This window comes from Oncorhynchus masou, chromosome 5 (assembly GCF_036934945.1).
Source record: "Oncorhynchus masou masou isolate Uvic2021 chromosome 5, UVic_Omas_1.1, whole genome shotgun sequence".
Lineage (NCBI taxonomy): Eukaryota > Metazoa > Chordata > Actinopteri > Salmoniformes > Salmonidae > Oncorhynchus > Oncorhynchus masou.
Window position 1 is genome coordinate 10,158,599 of NC_088216.1, and position 18,044 is coordinate 10,176,642.

Consider the following 18,044-nt stretch of genomic DNA (forward strand, 5'->3'; position numbering starts at 1 on the left):
ACCTGTACAGTCATAGGTGGAGGCTATATGCTGGGGGTACCCGTACAGAGTCAATGTGGAGGCTATATACAGGAGGTACCAGTACAGAGTCAATGTGGAGGCTATGTACAGGGGGTACCAGTACAGAGTCAATGTGGAGGCTATGTACAGGGGGTACCAGTACATAGTCAATGTGGAGGCTATTATAAAATAAGGATCTGCTGGAGTCCAAGTCAAACCAAGATTCTTTATTTCTGAGCTCAGAGAGAATAACAGAGTTACACAGTGCAGTGTAGACAGTCTGAATTCCTGAAGCATTGAGTGATTAGCACATATCTTTATAGTTTCGTGTTACTGTGAGGGACTTTATTCATACAAGGACACAGGTGCAAATTGGTTTGCAACACAGGATGATAGTCCCAAGAACAGGAGCTTATAATAGGACAGTTTCACAAGGTTAGTCACATACTCAGTTATGTGGACACACAAACAATTAACATTTTCCATTACAGAGTCTGAACATTTTCATTTCATTAAATCATCAGTGGGCTACAATGCAAATGTCAACAATGGAACAAATGCATCACATCCAAATATCACTTGATTATCTGTAGTGCTGGAGGAATGACACACCCATATAAACACACACAAAGAGTTTAAAAAAGGACCATTTAAACACATGGATTCTGATCTACTCTATATTCAAACTGACAGACTCCATATTCAATTCATGTTTTCTAATAAAAACAAACAAATATATGTTTGAGTACACCCTGTACCATTTAAATTCATCTGGTAAAGACAGGTAAACACATTGTCAGTCAACAATATAAGACAACGGGAGCACTGTGTATGTTCTCTGATGAATTTTAAGTCAATGTGATGTATATCAATATACACGCTAAGAGAAGTAATTTCTCTATTCTCTAATGACGTTTAAGTGACTGTTATGAGTAATATGTTTTCCCACAGTCTGAGCTTTTCTAAGCCTTCTCCTCTGTGTGCAGTCTAATGTGTTCTTTAAGGCTTCCTAAATGGGCAAAAGCTTTGCACCCTGGGAGGAGTGGTAAGGCTTCGGCCCTGTGTGTATTCTCTCATGTCGTTTCAACGTCCCTGATTGGCCGAAACACTTTCCACACTGGGAGCAGTGGTAAAGCTTCTCCCCCGTGTGTGTTCTCTCGTGTTGTTTCAGGTGCCATAACGCACTACAACCCTGTCCACATTGGGAGCAGTAGTAAGGCTTCTCTCCTGTGTGTATTCTCTCATGTCGTTTCAGCGTCCCTGAAAGGCCGAAACACTTTCCACACTGGGAGCAGTGGTAAGGCTTTTCCCCTGTGTGTATTCTCTCATGCTGTTTCAGCTCCCCCAAATGGTTGAAGCGCTTTCCACATTGGGAGCAGTGGTAAGGCTTCTCTCCTGTGTGTATTCTCTCGTGGTGTCTCAGGGTCCCTAAACCAGTAAAACTCCTTCCACACTGGGAGCAGTGGTAAGGCTTCTCCCCTGTGTGTATTCTCTCGTGCTGTTTCAGCTCCCCCGACTGGTTGAAACGCTTTCCACACTGGGAGCAGTGGTAAGGCTTCTCCGCTGTGTGTATTATCTCATGTTGTTTCAGGTCCCTTAACCCGTTACAACAATTTCCACATTGGGAGCAGTGGTAAGGCTTCTCTCCTGTGTGTATTCTCTCATGCTGTTTCAAATGACAAGGCCGTTTGAAACACTCACACTCATGCTTCTCTCCTGTGTGTATTCTCTCATGCTGTTTCAAATGACAAGGCCGTTTGAAACACTTTCCACACTGGGAGCAGTGGTAAGGCTTCTCCCCTGTGTGTATTATCTCGTGTTGTTTCAGGTGTGGTTTTTGGTTGAAACACTGTCCACACTGGGAGCACTGGTAAGGCTTCTCCCCTGTGTGTATTCTCTCATGAGCTTTCAGGTGTGCTTTCTGGTTAAAACTCTTTCCACAGTGGGAGCACTGGTGTCGTCTTGCTGGTTTGGACGTCCCTGGCTCTGGTTCCTCTGGTCTTTCTCCTGCCAAAGACAGTGTTACTTTTAAATAGAGACCCAGATGAAACCACATGATAAAACAACCTTGCTACGAGGGTAAATCCTAAATCAGATCTCTCAATAACCCGAGGCCAGTTTTAACAATCTTAGTGTGATTTTAAAACAAATGTAGAGCTTCCTGGTAATTACTGATATGTTTATATTACTTATTTTATTCATCCTGTTTTACAAGTCAGAACACAAAAACCTAGACAGTTCTAGGACACTGAAGACACAGACGTCGCTGGATTCCAATTGAACAGGTGTTTCTAAATATATAACATTCATAGCTGTATGATACAGAATGTGACCTACACATTTCCTTAAACATAAAATAACTAAAGAAGTAATTTTGTGTGGAAGTCCAAAACTTGTTTTTACGTCGAAGATACAAAGCACATCAGTAACATCTCCCCGTTGTTGGAAGGGTTCGACACATTGCTGTTTAAATGGACCAATTTCTTATTTAGACATTCACAGATTTTCAACATTTTGATTATCGCTGATGTCATATTTTGGGTAAATGTTTCTAAAACTGATAGTAACAACAAAAAACAAAAATATAAACGCAACATGTAAAGTGTTGGATGTCTCATGAGCATCACTGTTAGTCAACATTTATTCTTTGCCAAGATAATCCATTCACCTGACAGGTGTGGCATATCAAGAAGCTGATTGAACAGCTTGGTTATTACACAGGTGCACCTTGTGCTGGGGATAATAAAAGGCTACTCGAAAATGTGCAGTTTGTTCACACAACAATGCCACAGGTCTCTGAGGGAGCGGGCAATTGGCATGCTGATTGCAGGAATGTCCACTGGAGCTGTTAGGAAATTTAATGTACAGTACCAGTCAAAAGGTTGGACTCACCTACTCATTCAAGGGTTTCTTTATGGATTCATGGAATCATGTAGTAACCACAAGTGTTAAATCAAAATATATATTTTATTCTTCAAAAGTTGCCACCCTTGCTTTCTCTCAAACAGCTTCACCTGGAATTCTTTTCCAACAGTCTTGTAGGAGTTCCCACATATGCTGAGAACTTGTAGGCAGCTTTCCCTTCACCTCTGCGATCCAACTCATCCCAAACCATCTTGATACAATACATTAGATTCAAAGGTACCAAAAAGTACAGTAAAAATTACTTCCATCTCTGGAGATGTGGACCAAAAAAAAAAAAAAGATAAAATAAAATAAAAAACGGTGGGGGATTGTGTCGGGGGATTGTGTAGGTCAGGTCATCTGATGCAGCACTCCATCACTCTCCTACTTGATCAAATAGCTCTTACACAGCCTGGAGGTGTGTTGGGTCATTGTCCTGTTGAAAAACAAATGACAGTGGGACTAAGCCCAAACCAGATGGGATGGCATATAGCTGTAGAATGCTGTGGAAGTCATGCTGGTTAAGTGTGACTTTGATTTATTTATTCATGACATTGTCAACAGGAAAACACCCGCACACCATCACATCTCCTCCTCCATGCTTCACGGTGGGAACCACACATGCGGAGATAATCTGTTCATCTACTCCGCGTCTCACAAAGACATGACGCTCGGATCCAAAAATCTCAAATTTGGACTCATCAGACCCAAGGACAGATATCCACCGGTCTAATGTCCATTGCTCGTGTTTCTTGGCCCAAGCAAGTCTCTTCTTATTATTGGTGTCCTTCAGTAGTGGTTTCCTTGAAGCAATTCAACCATGAAGGCCTGATTCACGCAGTCTCCTCTGAACCGATGATGTTGAGATGTGTCTGTTACTTGAACTTTGTGAAGCATTTATTTGGGCTGCAATTTCTAAGGCTGGTAACTCTAATGAACTTATGCATCAGAAGTAACTCTGGATCTTCCATTCTTGTGGTGGTCCTTAAAGTAATGATGGACTGTTGTTTCTCTTCGCTTATTTGAGCTGTTCTTGACATAATATGGACTTCGTCTATTACCCAATAGGGCTATCTTCTGTATACCACCCCTACCTTGTCACAACACAACTGATTGGTTCAAACACATTAAAACCTGTTATGGCTAGGGATTCCGCTAGCGGAACATTTCGACAACATCACTTTCATGCATTCACAAGTGCAATACCACAAATTAAAGCTTAAGACTCCATAATGTTTCATCATTAGATGCTACAGTCCTCCTTTAAGACTCCATAATGTTTCAAAATTAGATGCTACAGTCCTCCTTTAAGACTCCATAATGTTTCATCATTAGATGCTACAGTCCTCCTTTAAGACTCCATAATGTTTCATCATTAGATGCTACAGTCCTCCTTTAAGACTCCATAATGTATCATCATTAGATGCTACAGTCCTCCTTTAAGACTCCATAATGTTTCATCATTAGATGCTACAGTCCTCCTTTAAGACTCCATAATGTTTCATCATTAGATGCTCCAGTCCTCCTTTAAGACTCCATAATGCTTCATCATTAGATGCTACAGTTCTCCTTTAAGACCCCATAATGTTTCATCATTAGATGCTACAGTCCTCCTTTAAGACTCCATAATGTTTCATCATTAGATGCTACAGTTCTCCTTTTAGACTCCATAATGTTTCATCATTAGATGCTACAGTCCTCCTTTAAGACTCCATAATGTTTCATCATTAGATCAGTTCTCCTTTAGACTCCATAATGTTTCATCACAGTGCTACAGTCCTCCTTTAAGACTCCATAATGTTTCATCATGTTACAGTCCTCCTTTAAGACTCCATCATGTTTAGAATGTGTCTGGAAGCGCTACTCTATCTATTCTACTCTCATCCTTTCGGTTTTAATAATATTTAAAAAATAATAATGTTATAATAGGTAATAACTAACTTTAATAACTAGGGTTAATACCTGTCTGGAGCACCAACAAAATATTTATTTAGCCCCCTCTAACAATACCGCTACAGAATTAGCATAGTAGGCCATGTAACTTAAGCTGGAGTGACACCCAGCCCGTGAACGGGACCGTTATCATCATCTGACACTAATTAGCGTAACGCAACGGAAATAAATCTTCCTATTCATGAAAATCACAAGTGAAATATTTTGGAACACAGCTTAGCCTTTTGTTAATCACCCTGTCATCTCAGATTTTCAAAATATGCTTTACAGCCAACGCTAGACAAGCATCTGTGTAAGTTTATCATAGCCTAGCATAGCATTATGCCTTGCTAGCAGCAGGCAAACTTGTCACGGAAATCAGAAAAGCAATCAAATTAAATCGTTTACCTTTGATGAACTTCAAATGTTTTCACTCACGAGACTCCCAGGTAGACGGCCAAAGTTCATTTTTTCCCAAAAGATTATTTTTGTAGGCGAAATAGCTCTGTTTGTTCTTCACGTTTGGCTGAGAAATCGCCGGGAAATTGCGGTCACAAGTCCGAAAAATATTCCAAATTAGCTCCATAATATCAACAAAAACATGGCAAATGTTGTTTAGAATCAATCCTCAAGGTGTTTTTCTAATATCTATTTGATAATATATCCGTCGGGACAATTCCTTTTTCTCTAGGACCGATTGGAGTAATGGCTACCTCTGCACTTTACGCGAGAATCTCTCTCGGAGCCACCATGTGACCACTTACGCAATGTGCCACCATACGGCTATTCGTCAACAGAAATGCGTAAAACTACGTCACAACGCTGTAGACACCTTGGGGAATACGTAGAAAGCGTAAGCGTAAGCTCGTTGATGGTTATTCAAAGCCATATAGGGAGTCATTGGAACGCAGCGCTTCCAGATTGGAGTTTTCTCAGGCTTTCGCCTGCAACATCAGTTCTGTTAATGTTAGAGTGTTTTCTATCCAAAGATGTCAATTATATGCATATTCTAGCATCTTTTCACGACAAAATATCCCGTTTAAAACGGGGACGATTTTTTCCCAAAAATGAAAATACTGCCCCCTAACACCAAGAGGTTTTAAGGTAATCAGAAATATTTAGGACTAACTTATTCCTTGACACCCATTCGGAAACTAACTGCAGCTCTATGTTAAGTGTTGCAGTCATTTCAGTCGCTGTAGTAGCTGACGTGTACGGTGTTGAGTCATCCGCATACATAGACTCACTGGCTTTACTCAAATGTCGTTGGCATGTTGTTGGTAAAGATTGAAAAAAGAAGGTGCCAAACAGCTGCACTGTGGAATTCCTGATTCTATCTTGATTTTGTAGCTCTGGGGCGGCTGGTAGCCTAGTGGTTAGAGCGGTATGCCAGTAACCGAAAGATTGCTGGATCGAATCCCCGAGTTGACAAGGTAAAAAACTCTGTCGTTCTGCACCTGAACAAGGCAGTCCTAGGCCGTCATTGAAAAAAATAATTTGTTCTTAACTGACTTGTCTAGGTAAATAAAGGTTACATTTTAAAAGAAAAACTCTTTATCCACAATATAGCAGGGGGTGTAAAGCCATACGTTTTTGTCAGCAACAGACTATGATCGATAATGTCAAATGCCGCAGTGAAATCAAACAAAACAGCCCCAACAATATTTTTATCATCAATTTCTCTCAGCCAATCAGTCATTTGCAAGTGCTGTGCTTGTTGAATGAACTTCCCTATAAGCTAAAAGTCTATATTTGTTTACTGTAAAATAGCATTGTATCTGGTCAAATATTTTTTTTCCAAAATTGTAAGAGTTGGTAACAGGCTGATTGGTCAGCTATTTAAGCCAGTAAAGGGAGCTTTACTATTCTTGGGTAGTGGAATGACTTTAGCTTCCCCCCAGGCCTGAGGGCACACACTTTCTAGTAGGCTTAAACTAAAGACAAGGCAAATAGGAAAGGCAATATCGGCCACTATTATCCTCAATTTTCCATCCACGTTGTCACCAGTGACTTATCATTGTAGATTTTATTTGCGCAAAATTTCATTGAAGATGCTCCAAAGATTTTTACAATCATTCTTCATGTAATTTTTCTTTGTTTCAGAGTGTACTTTCTTCTTTTTATTCAGTTTAGTCAAATGATTTCTCAATTTGCAATAGGTTTGCCAATCAGTTATTCAGCCAGACCTATTTGCCATCTCTTTTGCCTCCCTCTTCACCATTTTTTAATTCCTCATCAATTCACGTGGATTTAACAGTTTTTACAGTCATTTTCTTAATGGGTGCTGCTTATTAGTAACTGGGATAAGCAGTTTCAAATGTGTCAAGGGCAGCGTCTGGTTGCTCATCATTACACACCACGGACCAACAAATATTATTTACATCAACAACATAGGAATCACTACAAAAAAAATGTATAACCTCTTATACACAATATTAGGCCCAGCCTTTGGAACTGTGGTTTTCCTAGACATGGCTACTATATTGTGATCACTACATCTGATGGATCTGGATACTGCTTTAAAACCCATTTCTGCAGCATTAGTAAAGATATGACCAAACCATGTTGATGATTTCATTCCTCCCCTGTTTCTCACTACCCTGGTAGGTTGATTGACAATAACAAGGTTGCCGGCACCAGTTACAGTTTGAAGCTTTCTCTTGAGTAGGCAGCCTGATCACAGTTTTCCTCCAGTATTAGATAATTAAAAAAATGTATGACCTCTTATACACAATATTAGTCCAGTCCCCATTCAGTACTAGTTCATTAATGACCAAAGTCTTGAGTTTAGTTTGCCTGTTCTACAGTCTTGTAAAGATAGGGGGGTTGACTGGGACAGGCAATGTAACATCCATAATGTTTTTTGGAAAAGTGTTTGTAAAACAAGCACCTTACATTGGATCATCTTGAAACTTTCTCTCCAAAGCTCACTTTCATCAAGGTTGTATATGGTCTATTGGTTTCTCTGAAAAGCTAACTTTCATCAATGTTTAATATGGTCTATTGGTTTCTCTCTTTTTATTGGCAGAATCCTTTTTCAGTGTTATGATATTCATAACATCCATATACACTACTCTATCTTCCTGTCAACTAACAGAACTCTGCTGGTTGTCCTGGTAACAGATACCGGTGGGCAGATCTATTGTATTTGTTCAAACTAAACTACAGCACTTACTTACTTTGATCTGATCCTTTCTTCTCTTCTCCTCCTCTCACAGTTCCACTCAGCCCCATTGTTTTCCTGCAGTCCACCAGCAGCACAGACAACCTCTTCATACCCAGCAGTAAGGTGCTAACAGGAGAGGCACGACACGTGGACTCCAGGAGGGAGGAAGGGCTAGTGTTGTCCTGGTAACCATAAAGAGGGGACACAGACGCACATCATTATGGATGCTGATGTCGCTGTTGTCATGAAGTGATTTACAGAAACCCAGCCCAGACCCAGAGAGAGCAAGCTGTATGCTAGACCAGACCAAGCTGTACCATCTGGTGTTCTGATCTGGAGAGACTCTTCTCTTCCTCGTCAGCATCAGGACGTTGTTGAGGCTCCCCAGAGGATCCACCATAGTCATGTGTCTCTCCTGTGTGAATGAGAACATCAAACAGATGGTAAACTTATGACCATCTATTGCAATCATAGAGTCTTACAAGAGGCATGAATATGTCTAAAATGGCCACTTTCATCATGATTTCCTAAAATAGTGTTTGTGATGCAAATGTAAAAGGGTCGTTCCACGAAATGGGTCGCTTTTGCGTCCCTTTGTTATTGTAAGTAGAAAATATGCACCAATATAGAATTTTAAAAGCCTGTTATATTAGATGAGGGGAACTTCAATATAGACCACATGGAAAATTCAATACATCTAATTGAAAAGTCCCTAAAATATATGAACAAATTGCAGATCGAACCTTTAACAATTTATACAGTACTGAACAACATATTCAAGTGTACAACTTCAGTAGAATGCCACTTTAAAACCACACATTAGTTCAACAACGGCATAGTTTGTGTCCCTGTTGAAGACAGTACTCACTGGTGTTAATCTGATATTCTGTCTCTTCCTCTTTCACTCCCAAAACGTCTTCCTCCTTCACCTTTATTGAGATAGCATCATCTTCCTCTCTAAACGGTTCTTTCTCTTCTTTCACTATAACAGCCTCCTCTTCCTCCTTTTTCATTCTGAAAGATTCTTTCTCCAAACAGCAGACCCCCTCTTCATTAGCAAGGGAGGAGTAGTTTAGTGAGCTCATGGTCAGGGATGTTATCTAGCTAGCTAGCATTAGCGTCTCGCCTAGTGCTAGGCTCAGTATCAATCTTTAACACGTTTGCAAATTGAACCAGTTGATACGTCAACCGAAACTTGTTTAAAACACTGAGATTAGCTAATGTACATTAACATGGTCTAAAACGTCAATCTTTCAGTTTTATGTTGACTAACAAGCTACCGACGTGGTTGAAAGAGTTGGCGCCTTGTTGTTCCTGAAGAAGCGTCCCGTCCAGTTAATTATACGTCACGCAAGAAGAGTCAACTGAAAGACGCTCGTCGCCATCTGCTGACTGGAGTGGGTAACGCAGTTTGGAAACAATAGTTACTACACTTTTTGTATTGGAAAGAACGTCATAATTGTTTAACAATAAGCTGATACATTTTCTCTTCCAAATAATACGTTCCTGTACACAGACGTAGAAGCTCAATATGAATATGTAGATGATTAATAAATACTTCTATGAATAGGTAGTGTGTTGAAATACATTTTCTCTGTTAATTTTTCACATTCTTTTTTATCTACATGTGACCATACTATTCCCTTAAAGCCACGCTCTATAAGATACAAATCATCCTGTAAACAACAGAACAAATGCATCACATGCAAATAGCACTTGATTATCTGTAGTGCTATACACTGGGTAGACAAAACATTAAGAACACCTGCTCCTTCCATGACATAGACTGACAAGGAGAATCCAGGCCAAAGCTGTGATCCCTTACTGATGTCACTAGTTAAATCCACTTCAATTCGTGTAGATGAAGGGGGGAGACAGGTTAACAGACAGTGACACATTCAATACTGCCTTGCACACTCTCACCTGCATCTAGCTGAAATAGAGATATCACTGGACAAATTCAGGTATGTTTATCCCCGTTTTGGTCCATTTAAACATTTGTCAAAAGAATCGGCGGAATGAATACACCCCTGATCATGCATAAACACAGTTCACTTTCATTACAGACACGTTGTATTCCTTCTTGCATCTATGTGCTCTCCTCTTATCACCTTCTCCCTTTGTTTCTGTACTTCAATGCACAACACAACAGCTGTATGTGACCAGGAGAAAAAACCTTTCCAAGCCAAACCATTTCATAACTGCTACACACAGCTTACATTGTTGTCACCATATTAGCTAAAATAACATCATAGTCAACAGAGCTAATAGAACTAACTCGTTAGTAAACCTGCTACAATCATGCAGTAACGTTACAGTGTACAGTCAGTAAGCAGTTTAGCACTTACCTTGGCGGGTCCCAGTGGCAATAAATTAGTAAAACCAAAAGCTTGCCTTGACTTGGAAGAGTTCCAGTGTTGTGTTGGATAGTTATAGCCAGCTAGCTAACATAGCATCGCTCTGTTTGAGCCAAGTGTTTGAGTAGACTAAACTAGATAGCTGCATTTGCTAGCTAAGTAAGTGAAACTGAAAGTGGAAAATAAATGACGAAATATCTCTCTCTCGCTTCTACTTCATTTTGGAATAAAATAATTTGTTCAAAACTGTTCAACTATCGTATTTTTCTCTCTTTTAGTCAACTACTCACCACATGTTATGCACTGCAGTGGTAGCTAGCTGTAGCTTATGCTTTCAGTACTAGATACATTATCTGATGCTTTCATTGGTTGGACATCATGTCAGTTCATGCTGCAAGAGCTCTGATGGGTTGGAGGATGTCCTCCGGAAGTTGTCATAATAACAGTGTAAGTCTATGGAAGCCTTGAGAACCATAATCCTCCAAGGTTTTGTATTGAAGTCAATGTACCTAGAGGAGGATGCAAAATAGTATGTTTTAATAAATTATTTGGTGATGTGATTATATTTAGTTTAGTTTTATCTAAAAAAGGACCACTTTTAAATATTTTACCATTTAAACTTTTCTGAAAATAACTGAGGACGATGGTTCTCCCCTTCCTCCTCTGAGGAGACCCCACTGCACCCAAAGGACACCCAGCCAACTTGACACAATTTTGGGAAGCATTGGAGTCAACATGGGCCAGCATCCCTGTGGAACGCGTTCAACACCTTGTAGAGTCCATGTCCCGACGAACTGAGAATGTTCTGAGGGACAAAGGGGAGGGTCCAACTCCATATTAGGAAGGTGTTTGAAATGTTTGGTATAATCAGTGGATACATCTGCAATTTAGCAGACACTTTTATCCAAAGGGATTTGCAGTCATGTGTGCAAACACATTACATATGGGTGGTCCCAAGAATCAAACCCACTACCCTGGTTTAACAAGCACTATACTCCACCAACTGAGCAACAGGACCACAAGGAATGATCAAGGAATGACGCAGATAAACACACACAGCCTGAGTTTCAAAAATATAATTGAATCAAAGACCTTAACATTGAAACTGCATATTTAGTTACAATCAAATATCATTTGTCACATGCGCTGAATACAACAGGTGTAGATCTTAACGTGAAATGCTTACTGACAAGCCCTTAACCAACAACGTAGATAAGAAAAATAAGAGTTAAGAAAATATTTACAAAATAAAAAGTTCAAAAAAGTAACACAATAAAAAACAATAAGGGGGTACCAGTACAGAGTCAATGTGGAAATACAGGGGGTACCAGTACAGAGTCAATGTGGAGGCTGTATACAGGGGTACCAGTACAGAGTCAATGTGGAGGCTGTATACAGGGGGTACCAGTACAGAGTCAATAGGCTCAATGTATACAGGGGGTACCAGTACAGAGTCAATGTGGAGGCTGTATACAGGGGGTACCAGTACAGAGTCAATGTGGAGGCTATATACAGGGGTACCAGTACAGAGTCAATGTGGAGGCTGTATACAAGTACAGAGTCAATGTGGAGGCTGTATACAGGGGTACCAGTACAGAGTCAATGTGGAGGCATTATACAGGGGGTACCCGTACAGAGTCAATGTGGAGGCTGTAAACAGGGGGTACCAGTACAGAGTCAATGTGGAGGTTATATACAGGGTGTACCGGTACAGAGTCAATGTCAGTGAACAGGGAGTACAGGAGGGGCTGAGCATGCACCCCTGAGGGCCCCCTGTGATGAGGATCAGCGTGGCAGATGTGTTGTTACTTACTCCTACCACCTGTCTGTGGCCCGTCAGGAAGCCCATGATCCAGTTACCAGGTTGCTAAGCTTAGAGATGAGCTTTGAGGGCACTATGGTGTTGAAAGCAGAGCTGTAGTCAATGAATAGCATTCTCACTTTTTTTTATTATTTTTTATCTAGGCAAGTCAGTTAAAGAACAAATTCCTATTCACAATGACAGCCTATGAAAGTGGGTTAACTTGTCACGAATCCCGCTGAAGATGGTGCCTCTTCCTGTTCGGGCGGCGCTCGGCGTCGCCGGCCTACTAGCTCCCATCGATTCCCTTTCCGTTTGTTTCTGTTAGTTGGGTCTAATTGGTAACACCTGTTTTGAGTTTAGTTTTGTTTGTAGGCTATTTAAGGGCACGAGGCCCGCTGGCTATTGTGTGGGCTTGTTCTCTGTTTTATGGTGTTGGTTTATTTTGTGGTCTCTATTTTTCCAGACAGTTTAGTCCTGTTTGTTTGGACGGGTTGTTTCATGCGCCCTTGTGTTTTGCATGTCCGTTTTCGCTGTCTGTGGAATAAAGATCCACGTTCGGAACTAACCTGCTCTCTGCGCTTGACTCCTCCACATACCCGTTCCTAGGAGCCGTAACATAACTGCCATGTTCACGGGTAGAAAGACAGATTTTTACCTTGTTAGCTCAGAGATTCGATCTTGCACCTTTACGGTTACTGTCACAATTTTCTAACCACCTGCCGCCTCTACAGTCATGGCCAAAAGTTTTGAGAATGACACAAATATTAATTTCCACAAAGTTTGCTGCTTCAGTGTCTCTAGATATTTTTGTCAGATGTTACTATGGAATAGTGAAATATAATTACAAGCATTTCATAAGTGTCAAAGGCTTTTATTGACAATTACATGAAGTTGATGCAAAGAGTCAATATTTGCAGTGTTGACCCTTCTTTTTCAAGACCTCTGCAATCCACCCTGGCATGCTGTCAATTAACTTCTGGGCCATATCCTGACTGATGGCATCCCATTCTTGCATAATCAATGCTTGGACTTTGTCAGAATTTGTGGGTTTTTGTTTGTCCACCTGCCTCTTGAGGGTTGAACACCAATGCTCAATGGGATTAAGGTCTGGGGAGTTTCCTGACCCTGGACCCAAAATATCGATGTTTTGTTCACCGAGCCACTTAGACATCACTTTTGCCTTATGGCAAGGTGCTCCATCGTGCTGGAAAAGCCATTGTTCATCACCAAATTGTTCCTGGATAGTTGGGAGAAGTTGCTCTCGGAGGATGTGTTGGAACCATTCTTTATTCATGGCTGTGTTCTGAGGAAAAATTGTGAGTGAGCCCAGTCCCTTGGCTGAGAAGCAACCCCACACTTGAATGGTGTCAGTGTCATGCTTAGGTGTAATAGGTGGCAGGGAAGTCAGGCAGGAGAGTCAAAAGGAGTGTAAAATGGAGTCTTTTAATAAAGTTCCCTGAGTATGCTCCATAACACTAAATGTACAAACAAACAAACATGGGTACGAGGACCCGACGCGCACCTATACAACAAACACACTACACTGACAATAAAACAATCTCTGACAAAGACATGAGGGGAAACAGAGGGTTAAATACACAACAGGTAATGAATGGGATAGAAAACAGGTGTGTGGGAAGACAAGACAAAACCAATGGAAAATGAAAAAAGGATCAATGATGGTTAGAAGACCGGTGACGTCGAACGCCGAGCACCACCCGAACAAGGAGAGGCAACGACTTCGTCAGAAGTCGTGACAGTCAGGATGCTTTACTGTTGGCATGACACAAGGTTGATGGTCGCGCTCACCTTGTCTTCTCCGGACAAGCTTTTTTCCGGATGCCCCAAACAATCGGAAATGGGATTCATGAGAGAAGATGACTTTACCCCAGTCCTTAGTAGTCCAATCCCTGTACCTTTGCAAAATATCAGTCTGTCCCTGATATTTTCCCTGGAGAGAAGTGGCTTCTTTGCTGCCCTTCTTGACAACAGGCCATCCTCCAAAAGTCTTCGCCTCACTGTGCGTGCAGATGCACTCACACCTGCCAGCTGCCCTCACACCTGCCTGCTGCCATTCCTGAGCAAGCTCTGTACTGATGGTGCCCTGATCCCGCAGCTGAATCAACTTTAGGAGCCGGTCCTGGAGCTTGCTGGACTTTCTTGGGTGCCCTGCAGCCTTCTTCACAACAATTGAACCGCTCTCCTTGAAGTTCTTGATGATCCGATAAATGGTTGATTTAGGTGCAATCTTACTGGCCGCAATATCCTTGCCTGCAAAGCAATGATGACGGCACGTGTTTCCTTGCAGGTAACCATCGTTGACAGAGGAAGAACAATGATTCCAAGCACCACCCTCCTTTTGAAGCTTCCAGTCTGTTATTCTGGAAGAATTTGTTCTTAACTAGTTAAATAAAGGTAAAAAATTAAATAAAAAATAAAAAATTCGAACTCAATCAACATGACAGAGTGATCTCCAGCCTTGTCCTCGTCAACACTCACACCTGTGTTAACGAGAGAATCACTGACATGATGTCAGCTGGTCCTTTTGTGGCAGGGCTGAAATGCAGTGGAAAGGTTTTTGGGGATTCAGTTCATTTGAATGGCAAAGAGGGACTTTGCAATTAATTGCAATTCATCTGATCACTCTTCATAAGATTCTGGAGTATCTTCAAATTGCCGTCATACAAACGGAGGCAGCAGACTTTGTGAAAATAAAATTAATATTTGAATCATTCTCAAAAAGTTTGGCCACGACTGTACATAGGTATTCCTTTTGTCCAGATGTGAAAGGGCAGTGTTGAGTGCAATAGAGATTGCATCATTTGTGGATCTGTTGGGGTGGTATGCAAATTAGAGTGGGTCCAGGGTTTCTTGGATAACGGTGTGGAGTGAGCCATGACCAGCTTTTCAAAGCAATTGATGGCTAAAGACGTGAGTCTCTGATCTGATGAAACCAAGATTAAACTCTTTGGCCTGAATGCCAAGCGTCAAGTCTGGAGGAAACCTGGCACCATCCCTACGGTGAAGAGTGGTGGTGGCAGCATCATGGTGTGGGGATTTTTTCAGCGGCAGGGACTGGGAGACTAGTCAGGATCGAGGGAAAGATGAACGGAGCACAGAGAGTACAGAGAGATAATTGATGAAAACCTGCTCAAGAGCACTCAGGACCTCAAACTGGGGCAAAGGTTCACCTTCCAACAGGACAACGACCCTAAGCTCACAGCGAAGACAACATAGAAGTGGCTTTGGGACAAGTCACTGAATGTCCTTGAGTGGCCCAGCCAGAGCCCGGATTTGAACCCGATCGAACAACTCTGAAGAAATCCTGAAAATAGCTGCACAGCGACGCTCTCTATCCAACCTGACAGATCTTGAGAGGATCTGCAGAGAAGAATGGGAGAAACTCCACAAATACAGGGGTGCCAAGATTGTAGTGTCATACCCAAGGCGGCTTGAGGCTATAATCACTGCCAAAAGTGCTTCAACAAAGTACTGAGTAAAGGTTCTGAATACTTATTTAAATGTGATATTTCAGTTTTAATTTTAAAATGCATTTGCATAAATTTCTAAAATCCTGTTTTTGCTTCGTCATTATAGGGTGTTGTTGTGCAGATTCATGAGGAAAACCTCCCAATTGAATCAATTTTAGAATATTCCAGTAAATTCAGGAAGTAAACTGAAAATTCCAATTGTCTTCTATGGTTTTCAATGAGGAAAATGTGGAATTTGGTTTACTTTCTGAATTGACTGGAAATTAAATGGATTTGACTCCAACACTGGTTTTACTACAAATCTGTCAACGTCATTATTAAGTCAATCGATGTTATAATGCATAAAGCTCACAGATGTGCTTGTTCTCATTCAGAGTAAATTATTCTCATTGAATAAAACAGAATTAAACAAATCAAATGTATTATGCACCTGAATAACTTCAACAACCTGGTTGATTCTCTGGTTGATTCTCTGGTTGATTCTCTGCTCAACAACACTGACTGTGAATCAATCTGGTTGATTCTCTGGTTGATTCTCTGCCCAACAACACTGACTGTGAATCAACCTGGTTGATTCTCTGGTTGATTTTCTGCTCAACAACACTGACTGTGAATCAATCTGGTTGATTATCTGCTCAACAACACTGACTGTGAATCAATCTGGTTGATTCTCTGCTCAACAACACTGACTGTGAATCAATCTGGTTGATACTCTGGTTGATTCTCTGGTTGATTCTCTGCTCAACAACACTAATAGTGTCAAACTTTGTTTTGTGTCCAGGCTGTCACTTCTGTCATCAGCTGCTAACACCAGTTTTGCACCTTTGTCCTTGAGAGACTGGATGACGTCTTCCTGCTCCCTCTTCCAGAGTGAGAACACTGATGGCTCAACATGGTTTTCTGAGAGACTGGATGAAGGCATCCTGCTCCCTCTTCCATAGTGGGAACACTGATGGCTCAACATGGGCTTCCTGGTTATGAAAGAAAGTGTGGTGGTCAATGGTAGCCACTCCCATTGTTTGAAGCAGTTGTAGTCTTTGTTGGCATGTATCCAGACCCCAGAATGGTAGTAGAAAGGAGCCTGTTCCCCGCATGCTTCCTCACAATCATTGTCTGGATCGACCCCTCCCCCACCTGACCACAGGACCAGCACTACTGTCTGATCTTCATTCCTACAGTCTTCATCACCGCCCCTGGAGTCTCTTCACTGTCTGATCTTCATTCCTACAGTCTTCATCACCATCCCTGGAGTCTCTTCACTGTCTGATCTTCATTCCTACAGCCTTCATCACCGCCCCTGGAGTCTCTTCACTGTCTGATCTTCATTCCTACAGCCTTCATCACCACCCCTGGAGTCTCTTCACTGAGTAAGTATAGATAGTGTAAGAAACCTCTCCCATTCTACTTGTCTATTATCTTTGTTTAGAAATAGTCATTTGTGTGACCTACTGATTTTCCCTACAATTCATTTTAAGGATTTAGAAATATAGAAATGGTAGAACGAGGAATGTCTGGAATAAAAATATATACAGTTGGTTTACAATATATATGATGGTGTGTCTAGACATTATGGACAGTATATGAATATAAAAGGTGTGTACAGTAGTAGTTATATAGGATGAGCCTTGACTAGAATACAGGGTGGAGTACTGGGTGGTTGACAGCTAGTAACTCTGACTAAAGTTTAGGGCAGGGTACTGGGCGGAGGCCGGCTAGAGGTGACTATTTAACAGTCTGATGACCTGGAGATAGACCACACATTAACCACACAATAAGTATTGTGGTGTCAGCATCATGTTATGGGTATGCTTGTCACCGGCAGGGACTGGTGAGTTTGTCAGGATCAAAAGAAATATGAGGAGCAAAGTGTAGACTTTGTATAAGCACTGTTCAGCCTTAACTGTGGAGTGACCCCAGGAAATGGATATATCAGCCAACTCAGTGACAACTACAGAACACAACAATGTATAGTTTACACAAATATTAGTCTCTTAGCTCTTATTGCAGGACTTTGACTGTGGTACACCACCTCCCCAGTCAACCTATTGTGTGTATTGAAAATTCATATAGGACTGTACAATTAGCTAACTGGCTACTGATCAACCTATTGTGTGTATTGAACATTCATATTGGACAGCCTTACCTATGAGTAGCACCACCACCCATCAGCCCATTCTCTTCTTGATGTCAAAGCTGCAGTGTATTGTTGCTATTGGAGTTTATGATTAATAATCCTATTTACTTCAAGACACACTAAGATGTCACCATACTATTCATTTAAAGCCCCTCTGTCAGATATAAATCATCAGAGTGGGAAACCAACTGACATGGAAACAATGGAGCAAATGTATCACTATCAGAGGGGTGTATTATGACATCAGATAGAACTA

The 18,044-nt window shown here is 41.2% G+C and overlaps 1 pseudogene; it reads right to left on the reverse strand.

Annotated features, from left to right (window-relative positions):
• Nucleotides 1–212: 212 nt before the first annotated feature.
• LOC135525378 (zinc finger protein 16-like) overlaps nucleotides 213–18,044 on the reverse strand; it is a 29,075-nt pseudogene continuing 11,243 nt past the window's right edge.